At 44.1% G+C, this 18506-nt stretch overlaps 1 protein-coding gene across 1 annotated transcript in view; it reads left to right on the top strand.

Moving 5' to 3' along the window:
• Positions 1 to 18506, top strand: part of ABCC8 (ATP binding cassette subfamily C member 8) — a 1237886-nt gene that overhangs the window by 888567 nt on the left and 330813 nt on the right. The gene's annotated exons all lie outside the window — the stretch shown is intronic.

Below are 18506 nucleotides of genomic sequence, written 5' to 3'. Positions count from 1 at the left end.
TTAAACAGGTAAGCACAAAAATGTCAGAACAAATATTGATGCTAAAAATATAGTTGTACGAAATGTCTAATTTTATTTATTTATATATATATATATATATATACATATATATATATATATATATATGTATATATATATATATATATATATATATATGTATATATATATATATATTTATATTTAGCAGTAATTCTCCTCCGTGGCGTAGGCAGACCTGTCTCGATGCTGGAGTAGTCCATCTTGCTCCGCCCCCTGATGTCATCGTGCTCTCCCATTGTAGTCCCAGAGGACAAAGACTACACAACCCAGAATGCCTCTGTATGGTGCACCCAGGGAAGGAGATGCTGTGCGGGGAAACTCACACGGAGTAGGTATCAAAGACAGGCACAGACTCGAAGAAAGAAGGAGGGTGGGACCAAACGATAATCCAATGTCTCCTCTAGTCCCCTGCCTTGGACCGCAACAACCTTTCCGCCTGGTGTTCATCACGGGGGTCGGCAAGGAAATCCCTGTCATCCAAGAGGAAGTAAAGTACAACCAGACCGCTGTGTATTCCAGGCATCGTGGTGGGTACTGGGCGAGACTGTATCCACAATCAAAGTAAGTGAGCTCGGATGAGCAAACCAGAGCGTCCAGACCTCTTGTGCTGCGGGAGTTCACTGTAATGCGTCCTGGCAGCCACATTGATTTATGGCAGTAATTCTCCTCCGAAAAAAGAGAAAGTGACCCAGGCAGGGGGTTCAAGGAAGCAATTTATTAGCAGCAGAGTCCCGGGCAAATGCATTTCGGCATGTGTGCCTTCGTCAGCGCTCCTCTCCTACTACTTGCTGTGCTGTGGCGTAGGCAGACCTGTCTCGATGCTGGAGTAGTCCATCTTGCTCCGCCCCCTGATGTCATCGTGCTCTCCCATTGTAGTCCTAGAGGACAAAAACTACACAACCCAGAATGCCTCTGTATGGTGCACCCAGGGAAGGAGATGCTGTGCGGGGAAACTCTCATGGAGTAGGTATCAAAGACAGGCACAGACTCGAAGAAAGAAGGAGGGTGGGACCAAACGATAATCCAATGTCTCCTCTAGTCCCCTGCCTTGGACAGCAACAACATTTGCGCCTGGTGTTCATCACGGGGGTCGGCAAGGAAATCCCTGTCACCCAAGAGGAAGTAAAGTACAACCATATCACTGTGTATTCCAGGCATCGTGGTGGGTACTGGGCGAGACTGTATCCACAATCAAAGTAATTGAGCTCGGATGAGCAAACCAGAGCGTCCAGACCTCTTGTGCTAAGGGGGTTCACTGTAATGCGTCCTGGCAGCCGCATTGATTTATGGCATTAAGTCTCCTCCGAAAAAAGAGAAAGTGACCCAGGCAGGGGGTTCAAGGAAGCACTTTATTAGCAGCAGAGTCCCAGGCGAATGCATTTTGGCATGTGTGGCTTCGTCAGCGCTCCTCTCCTACTGCTTGCTGCGCTGTGGCGTAGGCAGACCTGTCTCGATGCTGGAGTAGTCCATCTTGCTCCGCCCCCTATATATATATATATATATATATATATATATATATATATATACTAGCAGCCCGTCCCGACGTTGTCCGGGTATGAATTGTTGCCGGCCAGTAGTATATTGTTTTGTAGGATTTTGTTTTGATAGCATTTCTTATCTGGGACAGGCCTGTGAAACGCTCCGAGTACATCTTCCAGGGATTGCAAAGAATCCAGTCTGCAGCAGCCAAACTGGCCCTTGGTAGGACAGAGAGTTCCTCTTCTACCATGGCTTTGAGAGAGCTTCATTGGTTGCCCGTCAGGGAAAGGGTCCATTTTAAAGCTCTGTGTATGGTTGTTCGAGCTGTGCACAAGCTTGGACCTGTCCCCCTACAGGAAAGGTTCATGTGGTATCTTCCCACAAGACAGCTTCGCTCTTCCAGTGCTGGCCTGTTGACGATCCCCCGGTTTAAACGGGCCAGGCTTGGAGGATGGGCTTTTAGCAGGGTTGGCGCTCGCCTTTGGAACGAGCTCCCTCAGAGCCTCAGATTAGTCAACTCTCTGTAAGAGTTCCGTAGGAACTTAAAAACCTGGCTCTATCCCATGTTTTAGCTCTTGTTTCCTTCCCTCTGCTGCGACCCGCCTATACTCTGGTCATGGATAGTTCTTCAGTCTGAAGCGCCAGGATACCCGTAGGGTGACAGTATGCGCTATACAAAAGCTAAAATCAATCAACAATCAACAGTGCACTGCTGATGCACTTAAGAGTGCACGTTCAGTAGTGTATGAACTCGAGTTTCCCTACTTTATTTTTCCTTGCAATATGATATAGCGCAAACTCGACAACATGGCATGAGCACAATTTACATTACAGAAGAACACATTCATTTGTGGTAGGCATGGGGAGACAAATCGATTTTCCTGGAATCACAGGATGTTGAGCTGATGCTGAGATTCGAACGTAGCTCCCCAGCTCTAAAGTTCGCAATTCGAGAACTTGTGGCGGGAGGTGTGTCTAAAAGTGTATGTCGGTGCTGGCCATCAATGGGAGAGACCTGTGCATTTTTCAAATGGGTGGTGAAAAAATATGAGTATGTTGCTGGAGATGTGGACCGCCGTGCCACCAATGTACTTACCGGGGGAGGGTAAACACCCATTATTCCGCAACTTTCTTTCCACATACCATCACTCCGCATACTTTCATTACGAAAGTACCATGACTCCGCAATGCCATTATAACGCATGGCATTACATTTTATATGCTTTTACCACGCATACATTTACAACAAAATTAGTTGTAAATGCATGAACGGTAAAAGCATGTTTTTTTTGGTTACAGTAAGTATGGGTATAGGGGTATATGTTTTGGGGTACCGAGGTATATGTTTTGGGGTGTTTGTGTATTTTACGGGTTCAGATATAGTTTTGGGTTATAGGTTACAGGGGAGGTTTTAGGGTTTAGGGATAGGTATGGGTTTTGGGGTACAGGGGTATTTTTAGGGTTCAGGGCTAGGTTTGGGTTTTGGGGTATAGGGGTATTTTTAGGGTTCAGGGGTAGGTTTGGGTTTTGGGGTACAGGGGTATTTTAAGGGCTCAGGGCTTGGTTTGGGTTTTGGGGTACAGGGGTATTTTTAGGGTTCAGGGCTAGGTTTGGGTTTTGGGGTACAGGGTTATTTTTAGCGTTCAGGGCTAGGTTTGGGTTTTGAGGTACAGGGGTATTTTTAGGGTTCAGGGGTCGGTTTGGGTTTTGGGGTACAGGGGTATTTTAAGGGTTCAGGGCTAGGTTTGGGTTTTGGGGTACAGTGGTATTTTTAGAGTTCAGAGCTAGGTTTGGGTTTTGAGGTACAGGGATATTTTAGGGTTCAGGGGTAGGTTTGGGTTTTGAAGTACAGGGGTATTTATAGGGTTAAGATGGGTTAGTGTTTAAGGGCGTTGGGGTCTTTTAAGGAGTAAGGGTGGGTTATGATTATGGGGTGCAGGGGTATTTAAAGGGAGCAGGGTGGGATTAGCACACAATATGAGACATGGCATGAAGGGCGAAATATACCACACTCCCCCAGCATTTGTCACACCCCCAGCACACGCCCACAGCACAACGCAGACACGCCCACAAGGGACTACTTTGCTGGCACAGTTCTTTTACCTTTTAAATGTATATGGTGGGCGTCTGCATAGCCTATGTACTTCTGCTGCCGCTGCCCTTGCCAACGCTATATTGGGTGTTGTGATTCGTGCTGTGGTTCCTGAGATTACCTGCCTCAAAGGTTTGGGCTCTCTCTTTATTATATTAGTATGGATTCAGTTTTAACAACCATAAAAGCACAGAAAACAGAACACACAGCATAAATTCATACACATAATAACCAAACATATATGGCAAGTCAAAGTAAAAACCAAAGCTAAAATAATTGTATAAAAAGCAATAATACAGTATTGGAACTTAAGACACAATTATCTGGCAGCAGGTTTATGCAAACAATCAAGAAATGGCTCAAAATCAATGTGGCGTCTGCCCAGTACTCATAGAAAATGTCTCATGGGTACCCCTTCCTATTTGTGAATGGCTCACCACCTCCTTTGAGGAGGTTATAAAATATTAATGTTTTGTGACTGAATTTCCGTCACAAAACATTATGATATACCTTTAAGAAACTGTATCTGAAAGGGATGCCATTATCACGCCCTTTCCAAAGTTCCGATTTGGTATCTATTCCCATAGCCAAATTGCAATTCAGTAACAGCTTATTGAATCACAAATTGGGTGTGGTGAACTAATAAAGGCCATTTTGTGGTCTGAAAGGCTCTGATTTTCCAACTCTGAGCCATACCGACACTAAAATGATTTCATACATGAAGGGTCAGATGTAGGTAATTCATTTTTACCGACTCTTAAATACCGAATTTTACCGATTCGGTATTTAAGAGTCGGTAAATATGAAGGGGGAGATGTAGGTATTACAGATTCTGTAAATACCGAATCGTTAAGATTCAGTATTTACCGAATCTGTAAATACCGAATCGGTATTGCACATTGATTCCTATGGGCCTTAAAGCCCATAGGAATCAATGGGCAATACCGATTCAGTAAATACAGAATCGGTAAATACCGAATTTTGCAAGGGTGCCGGGGGTGTCACTTTGACACCCTCTGGCACCCCAAAAATAGGCATGTGCGCCATGTAGCACACAGACATGCCCTAACGGCATGTCTGTCTGTCACATATCATAGGTGTGAATGCACACATGTGCATGCACACCTGAATTCGGTATTTTAACACCCAATTGGATTGGGTGGTAAAATACCGAATTTTTAGGGCCTTTGGGACTCAGAAGAGTCCCACCTACATCTGGGAATTACCGAATCGGTAAAAATACCGATTCGGTATTTTACAGATTCTGTAAATTTACCGATTCGGTAAATTTACAGAGTCTGTAAAATCTGGCCCCTTACATCTCAAGATGCCAAATACCGGTCGGAAACGGCCGAATTCAGCCGTTTCCGACCGGTATTTGTCACCTACATCGGGCCCGAAGTCCTCAACGGTTTGCGACTGAATTTGAGTCGCAAAACATTTATGTAGACCATTCAGATTTGTTATTTGCGAAGGGGCGCTCCTTCCAAATATCGGTATTTGGTCACAAACTCAAATTGAGATTCTCTAACACATTACAGAATTGCAGTTTCGGTTTCATACATACCAAAATGCTTTTTCCCTACAAATTGGACCATTTCCAAACATACAGAAGCTTAGTGCATATGGCCACAAATTATGTGGGTACCATTATTGATGGCTGTGTTAAAGATGCAGCTAGTCTTGACAAGAATGTATGTGGGCAGAGGCAGAGGTAACTAGTGGAGATGTAGAAAAAAACATGTTATTTGGTCAAATATTGGGATGAGACAAACAGCAGCGTGAAAGAAGCTTTTTAGATAGGATAGGTGGATTTCTGGAATACTGTCAAGGAGATTATTGCCTCCATAGTGTTAGAACAGGGCCAGTGTTTGAACAGCCATTCTGCATTCAGCTTACAGAAGGACGATTTTGTATCTTGCATTTTGTTTTTATGCACTGTGTAAAACCCAGGTCAGAGGATTCCAAGGCAGTGTAGTCACTAGGCCTCATTTGTAACAACCAGGATTCTTTACTTCTGGTGTTCTGGGGTCTCTATACTACAGACTCTATACTACAGCCCTTTTAGGGCTTGACTTTCAGGAGGGAAACATCGTTTACAACGAGGTGTTTACACCGCGTTGCCTTTACAATGATGCCATTACAACGCAAGTCGTTACTACGATTTGCGCTGGATGGCGCTATTGTATAAGGAATATTGTAATTTTATATTCCAACACCTTCCCTACTGTTACGAGGGCTGGTGTTAGAATATAAAATTATAATTATCCACAATCCACGCACACCAACGCAAGTCGTTGTAACGACTTGTGTTGTAATGGCAGCGTTGTAAAGTACCACGATCTAAAAGATCGTGTTGTACTAACGTACATCCCTTTCAGTATAGCAACACAGAACAACCCATGGCTTACCAAGGAATGTGCTGTGTGGTCTACTGACTCAGACCTCAGAAAAGCAGTAACTATTTAGTAAACTAATTCCTGTCAAATTATTTTTCTATTAAAAAAAAAAAGTACTCTAATACACATAAAGCTAAATTCTACACACAAAAGTACAAATATTTTTAAAATGGCAGATGGCAGAAACAACGGGGACAACTAATAGAAGACCTCAGAAACTACACTGTTGCAAAACAAGTAAAGCTCACAATCGGCTAATAACTCACAATAACCCCCTATGTGCCTAAAGCATGCATGAGGTGATGTAAGAAAAATGCAGGCCTACTGATTTTTTCATAAGGGTGCCATAATACAATTAATAGCCCTTGAGTAATAACAAAATATTTTAACAATTTGAAAAGATTTTATAGTGGAACCCAAATATGCATTCATTTTAAAATTTGCTGTTAACATATGATTCCTATGGGCTTTGGTATATTTGCAGCAGTAAACAGCACAAAACTGTGATAATGTCATTACCAATCTTATATTTTTCCTATAACTATGATACCTAGCAACCACAGTGAACTGTCACAGTGAATCACACCAACAGCTACCCCACGGCTCTGGGAATGTTTAAAACGGTGAAAACTCTCTCAGTATGACTCTTTTCCATCCCCAGGAAATCCCTAGCAGGATTTCTATATAGCCCCCTGGAAGTAAGTGTGGCTGAGTGAGTGATTGAATTAATGAATGCATCAGTGGTGGCTGGTGGAATTTGAAAGTGGTGAGGTGTAAAAAGAATGAAACAATGAATGTCAGCGAGCGAGTGAAATGAGGGTGTGGGGTTCTTCTCTAAAGAAATCTTTAAAAAATGTGAGTATTTTTGTGCAATTTGTAGCACTATTTCTGTGATAAATGGACTAAAAAATATAGTTCTTATAGACATTCATAAAGGAAAACTCATATCATAATTCATAGAATTTCTGGGTTGCCATGCAAGTCTGAACTCTGAAGAGGGCTAGGGTACCAGGGAAGACTACTTTGGCTCTAACCTTTCCAATATATAACACATAACATGGGTTCTTAAACATCCACACTTGTAATTTTGTTCCTACTGGTAATGCAGGCTGCCACTTCCTTTTGTGCATCAGCTATTGTTGATTGCACAGTAATCTTCATGACATATTTAATGGCGACAAGTGTAGGAAATATCCATTCAAACCAAAAACAGGAAGTCAGTAAAAGCTTTGTATTTATGAGAAAGACAGTTTTGTTCAAAAAAAGTCAGTATTGCACTTAAAACAGTTTAGACATCGCTCTGAAACCCCTTGGGTCAATTATGAATTTACACAGAACATGCATTGCTTAAAATACAAGAAATGTATATAAAAATCATTATTTTTAAAGAAACATCAAAACCTTTATTTGTGAAGCAGGTTAGTTATCATTTTTCAAAAAGGAAACTTTATACTTTATTTTTAAATACTTTGCAGGCCATTTTTAGGCCCTTGTGCCTGTCAGTACTGAAGAAAATAAATAAATAATCTAACAGAATCAACTACGCTCCCATAAACTTACATAAATAAATAAAGTAGGACACATGTTAAAAAAAGCTTGCACAAGAAGCACAAGGAACAATACAAATGTGGCTTAAGTTTTTTAACCAAAAAAAGGAACCTAAACTTGACAATTAAAAGCAAACGTGGGCCAATACCTAAACCATCGCTAAATCATCGCTGGACCCGAACTCTAGAATCCTGGAGGAGTAGTGGGCAGAGGAAGGGCCTCATGTGACTATAGGACGGTTAGTGGTATTAGGTGTTACAACAGCAACATTCAGGGGACTGGGGAGCCAGAGGAGAGAGAGAAGCCTTTACTTTTCCCCCAGCAACCAAACCCCGAGGTTGAAAACATTCTGCTCCAAGCCTACTGCTGCTTCAAAGCAGCCCATAATCTTGCACCTGGAAGGGAATCAACAGTAGGCAACGTGCCAAACCCTTGACCCACGTGGGGTCCTGTCTGTCATCCGGGTCCAGAAATATTTTTGTGTATGACCATGTAGTGACTGAAGACAGTAATTCACACTCAGGACAGCATCCAGTTTGGCAAGAGATGGATGAGTATGTTTTTCCAGGAAGATTTACTGCATGCTCTTCACAGTGCACTTACTGCAAGCATGCTCGCTGCTTAAGTGCAGATACTCACATAGCATGCAGGGTGGTCAGGGCCCAGGTGTGCTAGAGTTTGAATGACTAATGCATTCTAGTGAAGTGATGTGGACACCAGCACTAGTTTGACCTGTGATACGTGGTATTTGACAGGACTGCAAATGTGGAAATTACACTTTCTTCAAAATTCCCAAAAATGTATCTCTTTAACATTTGGAAGATTTGACATTATCACTTCATATTATAGCTTTACACTGAGAAGCATTTATTAAAAGTGATATTGTTTAAACATGAACTTAGAATCATTCTGTCCCTGCACTCACCCTGGTGGCAGTGCCATTAGTGCACTAAGAGGCAAGACAGCTGTCATGTACATTTTGTATGTGGGCATGATTCTTACACCAAAAGAAACGATAGTCTAGTAAATCAAATGCACGATGTTTTGGTACAGCTGCCATTCTGAATGCAATGTGCTTAAAAAAAAATTGTGAAGGAAAAAGGAAGATCTATAAAGTAAAATATTTAGAGCCAGATATATCAAGCATTTTTCCAGTCTTGAAACTGACTGATTCAACTGAATCAGGAGGAAAAATGCATTTTGGTATACATCATTCCCAAATTGCAATTCTGTAACGTTACTGAATCGCGGTTTGGAATTGCAAATGCATACCGATTTTGTATTAAGAAAGGGTGTTAGGGCATACCTTCCTAGAACTGAATCGCAGTGGTATGTAAGAATGTTTTGCGACTATAATGCGATCGCTAAACATTCACTTTTTACCACCTAGGTGGTAACCCATTTTTAAGGAAAACAAGCTGTATTTAAAAAAAATCTGATTGCTTTATTTAAAAGCAATCATAGACATGGTAATAAAATACATTGTACATATCATTTAAATATACTTTCCTGATAATCCCTGTTATTGTATCATGCACTTTAGTTTTAAAAAATAATCTAAAAAGCTTCTATGACCAAATATTCAATGAAATTCATTTGCACAGACTGATTAAAAGGAAGTAAGCAATCACAAAGTGCCACTGTATGAACACCTCATATGGCCTTGTTTTAAAATAAGAGTGGGCATGTGCAAAGCTGAGTTTTTAAGGGCTACAGTATGAAAACTTCAAGTGCCCTTGTTGTTAAGTAAATGTGCATGTGTCCAACAAAAAAAAGGTTACCAGGGAAGCACAATTGATGCTGTGAGCTCATTATATGTACTTGCAGAGCTTGATTTGTCCTGAGAATGTGTTTCACGAGTCATGCCCAAAAGCACACTCTATCTTTCGGTTAAAAATGGGGGTCTCTAGTTGTCAGTGGTATACACCCTACCCAAGTAGGGATCCTTCCATCTAAACAGGATAAGGGGCTTACACAAGCAAGTTAACCGCTACTCGCCCCCTTAGTAGCTTACCACAAGCTATCAGGCCTATCTTAATCAATCAATCAATCAGTCATTTGTTAAGCGCACTACATACCCACGAGGGTCTCAAGGCGCTGGGGGGAGGTGGGGGTCGCTACTGATCAAACAGCCAGGTCTTTAGCATCCTCCTGAAGGTCAGCAGGTCTTGGGTCTGTCGTAGGCTCAGTGGGAGGGTGTTCCATGTCTTGGCGGCGAGGTGGGAGAAGGATCTCCTGCCGGTGCTTGTTCTTCGGATGCGCGGGACGGTGGCGAGTGAGAGGTCGGTGGAGCGTAGCTGGTGGTTGGGGGTGTTGAAGGAGAGCCGTCTGTTGAGGTAGGTTGGGCCGGTCTTGTGGAGTGCCTTGTGTGCGTGGATGAGGAGCTTGAAGGATATCCTCTTGTTGACGGGGAGCCAGTGTAGGTTTCTCAGGTGGGGGGTGATGTGGCTGTGTCGTGATACATCGAGGATCAGTCGTGCTGAGGCGTTTTGGATGCGTTGTAGTCAATTGATGAGCTTGGTCGGGGCTCCCGCATAGAGTGGATTTCCGTACTCGAGTCTGCTGCTGACGAAGGCCTGGTTGACTGTCTTTCTTGTATTTGTCAGGATCCATCTGTAAATCTTGTGGAGCATGCAGAGAGTGTTGAAGCAGGAGGAGGAGACAGTGTTGACTTTCTTGGTCATTGAGAGCATTGAGTCGAGGATGATTCCCAGGTTGCGTGCGTAGTCAGCGGGGGTCGGGGCTGCCCCCAGTGCCGTTGGCCACCAGGAGTCGTCCCAGGTTGACGGGTTGGAGCCGAGGATGAGGACCTGCGTCTTGTCCAAGTTCAGCTTCAGACGGCTGATCTTCATCCAGTTGGCAACGGCCTTCACTCCTTCATGGAGGTTTGCTTTGGCGGTGATGGGGTCCTTGGTGAGGGAGAGGATCAGTTGAGTGTCGTCAGCGTAGGAGATTATGTTGAGGTGGTGCTGTCGGGCGACATGTGCGCGGGGGCCATGTAAATGTTGAACAGTGTCGGGCTGAGGTAGGATCCTTGAGCTACGCCGCAGATGATCTCGGAGGCTTCGGAATGGAACGGGGGGAGGCAGACACTCTGGGTTCTGCCAGAGAGGAAGGAGGTGGTCCATTCCAGAGCCTTGTCTCGGATCCCTGCGGCGTGGAGGCGTGCGCGTAGTGTGCGGTGGCGCATGATATCGAAGGCAGCAGAGAGCTCTAGGAGGATGAGTGCTGCAGTCTGCCCGTTGTCTAGCAGGGTCCTGATGTCAACGGTGGCGGTGATGAGGGCGGTCTTGGTGCTGTGGTTGCTGCAGAACCCTTACTGTCAATGGGTCCAGGATTCTGTTCTCTTTGAGGTATCGGGTTAGCTGCCTGTTAATGATTTTCTTGATGACCTTGGCCGGGAAGGGGAGCAGAGAGATGGGTCAGAAGTTCTTGAAGTCTCTTGGGTCTGCCTTGCGTTTTTTGAGTAGGGCGTTGATCTCTGCGTGTTTCCAGCTCTTTGGGAAGGTTGCAGTCTCAAGGGAGAGTTTGATGACATTGCGTAGGTGGGGTGCGATGGAGCTGCTTGCTTTGTTGAAGACGTGGTGCGGGAATGGGTTTGACGGTGAGCCGGAGTGGATTGTGCTCATGGTCTTGATGGTGTCATCGATGCTCACGCTGGTCCTGGCCAGCAAGGGGATGTGGTCGATGGTGTGCGGAGGGTCTGTTGTGTTGCTCTCTGTTGGGACTGTTTGGGTGTTGAAGCTGTCGTTGATGTCTGCTATCTTGCGGTGGAAGAAGGTGGCGAGGGAGTCGCACAGGGCTTGCGATGGCGGGATGTTGTTGGTGTTGGAGCTGGGGTTGGGGAGTTCCTTCACAATGTTGAAGAGCTCCTTGCTGTAGTGTGCATTATTGTCGAGGTGGTCTTTGAAGGAGGTCTTCTTGGCAGCCCTGATGAGGTGGTGGTGGTTGCGGACGGCGTCCTTGTATGCTGCGTGGCTGTCAGGAGTTTGCTCACTGTGCCATTTCTTCTCTAGTTTCCGGCAGGCTTGCTTGCAATCTAGGAGTTCTGGGGTGAACCAGCTGGCCCTCTTGTTGGTGTCTTTGTGGAGGGGGGTTTTTCAGCGGGGCGAGGGTGTTGGCGCAGTCCTCGATCCAGCGTCTGAGGTTGTGGGCAGCGACGTCGGTGTTGGAGGGTTCGGTGGGTGGGCTGGAAGCAAGGTTTGCATGTAGTTGGTCTTCTGTGATTTTGCTTCAGCCGCGGCGGGGGATCTGTTGGGTGCGGTGGTGTGTGGTGGGTTTCTGGAAGGTGAAGTGGATGCAGCGGTGCTTGGTCCAGAGGAGTTCGGTGGTGTGGCTGACGGAGACGTGTGGGCTTGAGGAGAAGAGGGGGTCGAGCGTGTGGCCGGCGGAGTGGATGGGCATTGTGACGAGTTGTCTCAGTCCGAGGTAGGCGAGGTTATCGATCAGGGTTGTGGAGTTGTTGTCGTTGTTGTTCTCAAGGTGAAAGTTCAGGTCTCCGAGGAGGATGTAGTCGGTGGAGGTCAGGGCGTGCGTGCTGATGAAGTCGGCTATGGAGTCGCTGAACTTGTGGTGTGGTCTGGGGGTCGGTAGACGAGGGTGCCTCTGAGGGTGGAGTTGGGGTCTGTGTGGATCTGGAAATGCATGCGTTCGGCGGTGCTGAGCGGGTCGGCGGTGCTAGTCAAGACCCTGATGCTGTTCTTGTGGACGATGGCGATTCCTCCTCCGACTCCATTGGTGCGGTCTCTGCGGGTGATCTTGTAGCCGTCTGGGATGGCTATGGCGATGTCGGGTGCAGAGGAGTTGTTCAACCGGGTCTCTGTCATCTTAAAGACAATGTGCAAAGTATTTGTACTTAGCACACACAGAAACACAGTGAAAACACTACAAATTGACGCCACACCACTTTAGGGGAATACAATCTGTATCTAAATGACCACAACGACGAATATCGAACATAGAGAACACAAAATATGACTTTTGAAAGGTTTTAAGCAAGTCTGTCCATAGAACTCCATGGATTCAGTGACTTTACACAAAGTATCTTAAATGCATCAAAATCCACAAGCAAAATAGCCGCAGAGGAGGGGAGAGTCGGAAATCATAAGGATGTCGGTTCCTGAGTCAACAGTGAGGCAATGAGCCAGTTCTGCTGCACACAGAAGTTTTGTTTTGAACCCAGACTGTAAGGGAGAAGTGATGCATCGATTCCGAGATGGTTCTGGTCTACGATTGCTGCATCAGTAAAAAACTTGGCGCACTGGTGTGATGCGTGGAAATCTGGACACACTGACTGTCAATGTGGCGATGGCAAAACAGGCGATGTCGCGATTTCTTCAGGCACGGTCCCCCAACGCATCGATTCTTTCATCTGCACAGCAGGGCCTGCATCAGAGTTAGTGTGGGGGTCTCGAACTTCAGAGACAGTGTGCCCTGAACTCAGGCTGTGGCAGTTTCTTTGGTTGCTGACAGGCACTGCATTGATTTCTTCGGCCGCACTGTGGCAGTGCATAGAACTTTCCCCTACATGGTGGTGCAGCATCGTAAAAACAGGTGCTGGAGGGGCGATGCATCAATTTTTATGTTTTCAAGGAGGTCTTTGCAGCAGGAACACCTTCCAAGGGCCTGGAGCTGGATTTTGCACCACAACGCAGGTCAGAACTGTCAGCAGTGGAGTCCTAGATGAAGTCTTTGATGGCCCTAAGACTTCCAACAGGAGGCAATAACACACAAGCCCTTGGAGAAACTTCACAAGTCGTATACAAAGCAATGTTCAGTCCTCTTCCTCTCCAAAGCAAAAGCAGCAACAGTGGGCCAACCCAGCAAAGCAACATGCACACTGGGCCGTACTCCTCCTCACAGTTGTTAAGCTCTTCTCCTTCGCAGAGGCTCTTCTTGATACCAGAGGGTTCTAAATGTCTGGCATTTTAAGTCCAATACTTATACCCCTTTTGGCCTTTTACGTAGGCATTCTTCAAAGGAGTGTCTTTGTAGTACACAAGTTTGTGTCCTGCCTGGCCTTGGCTCCAGACACACTCCGGGGGTGGAGACAGCATTGTGAGAGGCTAGGCCCAGCCTGTTCAGGTGCAGGTAACAGTTCCTCTCACCGCTGTAGCTCAGAAAGGGCCCATCAGCCTCACTCCCTTTGTGTGACTGTCTAGAGTGAATGCACAAACAGAGCCCTGTGAGTCTAAACCAGACGTTAATTCCACAGGGAGGCAGAGGCACAGGATGGTTAAACAAGAAAATGCCTACTTTCTAAAAGTGGATTTTTCAAACACATAATATAAAAGCCACCTTTTGAAAGTTACACTTGTACTATGTCACAAGGCAGCTCCTGTTACAGCCTACGGGAGAGCTAGTCCTTGCAATAGTAAAAAACAAAATCAGCAGTATTTCACTATCAGGACATGTAAGGACACCAGTACATGTCCCGCCTTCCACATACACTGCACCCTGCCTATAGAGGTCTCTTGGGCCTACCTTCATGGTGCCTTACATGTAGTAAAAGGGACGGTAGGGCCCTGGAAATTGGTTGCACTTGCCAGGTCAACATGGCAGTTGAAAACTGCACTCACTAACACTGCAAGGGCAGGCCTAAGACAAGTTTACAGAGCTACTCATGTGGTTGGCACAACCAGAGCTGCAGGCCTACTAGTAGCTTTTGATTTTACAGGCTTTGGGCACACACAGGGCACTTTACTAGAGACTTACCAGTAAATCAGATAAACCAATCATAATCACAATTTACACCTGGAGCACGTGCACTTAAGCCCTGATCAGCAGTGGAAAGTGCCCAGAATAAACCAGCAAAAACAAGGTCCAGCAATTACAGTAAACAAATACAGGAGGTTGAGGCAAAAAGACAAGGAAAAACATGCCTAGGATGCCTGGTCTAACACTATCACAACATACCATCTAAAGAAGGTCCTGGAGAGTGATCACAGTCAGCAAATCATCACCACATCATTCACAATTAAAAATCATCAAATCTATCTAACAACTGAAGGTCAAATTGGAACCATTAATCATAAAAAATTAATTTGGGAAACAGAGTCACAAAACAACTGATTAACAAGCGATCTGGCACTAAAACGGGCCAGGGAATGCAGTGAAGTGGCACCATTTGCATCAACAATTGAGCAATTGGCCAGTTTCACTTCCCGATTGCCTACCTGTAAAGGTAATCTATAACCCAAGAGATAGCCATGTGACTCGAGCATTGAAAAGGGTACCCCATATTAATTTCTCATATGCAGTACAGAAATTGAAATGAACTAGAAATAGATTGAGGAAAGAGCTGACTAATTTCCCAAATAAAGAAGAAACTAAAATCGCCCTAAAAGAGGTAAATAAAAATTTAAAGAAAATAATTTGGAATGAAAAAACTGAAGCTAATAACATTCTTTAGACTCGGATATTTTATGCTAGTAACCAAGGAAACTCAAGGGACTTCTGGAAGATGATTAATAGCCTAACAAGGCCGGATAAAGCGGTAGTCTCATCAGTGTTGACTGAAACAGAATGGGTGAATTTTCTGAGTCATCACCTTAATGCACATTCAACAACACACGGAACCAAAGATCATAGCTTGTGGAAGGAAATTGCAATGACAAAGCAAGGACTGGTCCTAGAAATAACATAAGAACAGATTGTTAAGCTAATAAAGAAACAGAAAAATGGAGCACCAGGTCCGAATGGGATACATGGGCAGAACTTCTTGTAAAGGTCTTTAAAGAAGTAGTTAGTAAAGGGGAGATACCGGAAAGCTGGAGAGGTTCTTTAATATCCCCGATATTTTAAAAAGGAGATTGGGCGCTTCCAGAAAATTACAAAAACAAAGGTAGGTTTGCAAAGATTAATGACATGCATACAGGAGTACGCTATTGAAAACAAAATGGTAATAAATGAATCAAAATCCAAAGTTATGGTTGTCTCAAAAAAATTAAGAACTAAGTACGTCACAAAATGGTTCATAGGAAAGGAAAATTTGGAGCAAATTAAAACCTATAGATACCTGGGAGTGGTTTTTGATGATAATCGTAACTTTAAACCTCAGAAATTGGATATTGCAAGGAAAGTGAACTCCCTAACAGGTGCATTGGGGATTATAAAAAAGTCAACCAGTAATTTAACTTACCAACCTCTACTCAAAGGCATATCTGCAAAATTGTTACCTTCCCTAACCTACGGTAGTGAGGCGTTAAACGGAAAAGATGCAACAGCAATAAACAAAGAAATCTCAAAAACTTTTCGATTGCTTTTTTGTTTACCTAAAAATGCTTCACAATCCCAAATTAGACAGGAGTTCGGCTTGAACAATCAACTATATGCTCGAATGGGTACCATAATTAAAGTATGGAACAGAGTAAAAAATGATAAGGAGAACTTAATTTCGCAGCTTTTATGGAAAGAAATAGAGGGCAATAACAAATCATCCGCTTGGAAATATCTTGATAAAGCTTTGGATGAATTTGGGCTTAAGGGGATTTGGACTACTACTATACCCCAGGAATCTTTTTAAAAAATTGTGAATAAAACATCGATCTCCTATCGCTGATTAGTGACAAAGAGTCCTTGGTTAAAAGGAAGCATGCTTGGTCCATAATAAATGGTTATAAAAAGAAGAGCCCTCAACAATATCTATTGTGCCTCTGTCCAGAACTAAAAAATGAAGAACAATAAGGACTTGCAGACAAGCACTGATCCAGTGTCTTTGCCCAGATGAAATACTTATTAATTCTGCATTATCAAAATTTGTAATACTTGTGTGGAAAAAACTAGAATTTTTATAATATTAATTGCCATACTGATTATATATTTCTTTCCCAATTTTAAACATATGAATTTACCTATTCAAAACAGCTCTATAATCCACGTGTACTATTTTAAAAGCTTATTGTTTCTTTTTTAAATCAATTTTTTTACCGTATTATCGTAATTGAAATGTTTATACTGTGCATTCATTCTTTGTAAAGATTTTAAATAATCAATCAATAAACAAAACAAAAAAAAAAACATCAGATTAATTTAAAGGAATAAGGGTCTCTAGGCCAGACATTTTGTCTGCTATGTCCATACATGAACCTCGCTGTGGTGGTGAGAAGGTTAACTTGCCGACAGCAAATTATCAAATGTCAAAATGTTATGACTCCAAATTGATAAAACAATTTGTAGATCCAGAAGCGCCAATCATTGAGCCGTAAAGTCTACTTGTATAAGATGTATCCTAGCAATTCTTCATGACTGACGCAGAGATGGCAAAGTTCCCTTGCTGTGTCCCATTGCACTAAACAATTGTAAATGTGCCCCGTATATGTACAGTGATATTATTTGTGGAGCAGAAGCACAAATGGCAAACTATAATGAACATGAACCATGACCAAGCACTGGTGTAAAATTCTCATTACAATGAAAGGACACCAAGCAAGGCAATGGCCTGACTTGTCAATTCCAGCACACGACAGAACACAAACCTCTAAATTATATTGGGGACTGAGGCTCAGCTCTTGTGTACCAACTAGTACTCTGTTACTACAGTCTATCAATGTAAGTATACACCTTTTCCCTCAACTGAACACAATGGCTCTGGTCTTTATTACAAAAGGGCTAGGGTGGGATTAGGTTAATCATAATGGCAATAGATCTTTAGCATACTGGAACAGAGTGTCTTCACTCCCCTATTTTAAGAATTCATGTTAGAGAAATAATAATCCTGAGCTTATACAGCGCCTGGTTACACTAGCCAGTGTGTCCCCACGCTAAATGGGCTCCAATAATTGACTGCAAGTCTTTAAACATATAACTGAACATGAAAACAATACAAAATTAAGCACCAACAAACCTGCAAACATATAGTAAATGGTCATGTCCTAATTCAGTCACATCTAGGGGGATATTTACAACAAAATGTTGTAGTGCAGTGTTACGCCAAAACTGGTAACGCCACACATGACATTTTACAAATGCAGGGATGCGCTGTATTTACAAAAATACAGTACCTCCCCTGTGTTTCCCCTAGTGTTTACATTAATAAAGCTGCCTAGCGCCAGCGCAGGCCCCTTTGTGCCAAGTTGCAAGGGTGCCTGCGCTGCAGGGGCAATTGTTTATGTACAGGAAGGGACAGCTTCCTGCACATAAACAATCTTGAAATTCCTGGTCTTAGGGGCCGATCATGATGGCGGAAGGACTGGAGTCCGTCCCCCATAATGGTGGTGACTAGGACCGTCCACAATACATGCGGCGCTCCAGCACACCCGACTAGAATGTGACCGCCACCATTGATCTTGCATTTTAACATTGCGGCTGGTGCTGCTGACAGCATCACCCGCCGCAATGTTAAAATAGCATGTTGTGCATTTCAATGCACTACGTGGCAGGCACCACACGGTGCCTGCCACTTGGTGCAGAGAAATGGTTCCCTCCAATGCACTCACACCACCCGAGACACAAGGAGGGCCTGCAACGGACCCCCCAAACCAATCTCCAACAGCCTTTCAATGACGGTTGAACCTCCAACGAAAGGCTGGCTGGAGACCACATCGTAGTTTGGCGGACAATACCTGCTAGGCACCGCCACCATTTTATGGATGCTGACCGCTCTGCCAGGCAATTGGTCCGATTGCTTGTGGCAGTTGCGTGGAAGACGGTCTTTGTGTCCGCCACGATCCGAAAGTGATTCCCCCTGCCATTGTAATGTGGCGGGGAAAAAACTGTGGTTGGATGGTGGAATGACTGCCACCGCATGCCTGGCGTTGGTGGTCCTTCGGCAATCGTAATCAGCCCCTTAGTTTTTGGCACTGCCCCAGCCTTGTAAATATAGGTCAGCATCAAAAAGTCATGGGTGCTGGGGTGGAATGCCCACTGCAACATCCATTGCATGCCCTTTTCATGCTAAATGAAGCATAAAAAGGGGCCTCATTTACAAGGCGGTGTTAAGCCACATTAAG

Source organism: Lissotriton vulgaris, chromosome 2_1, assembly GCF_964263255.1.
Source record: "Lissotriton vulgaris chromosome 2_1, aLisVul1.2, whole genome shotgun sequence".
NCBI classification, from domain to species: Eukaryota; Metazoa; Chordata; class Amphibia; order Caudata; family Salamandridae; genus Lissotriton; species Lissotriton vulgaris.
This window is presented reverse-complemented; position numbering and strand designations above follow the sequence as displayed.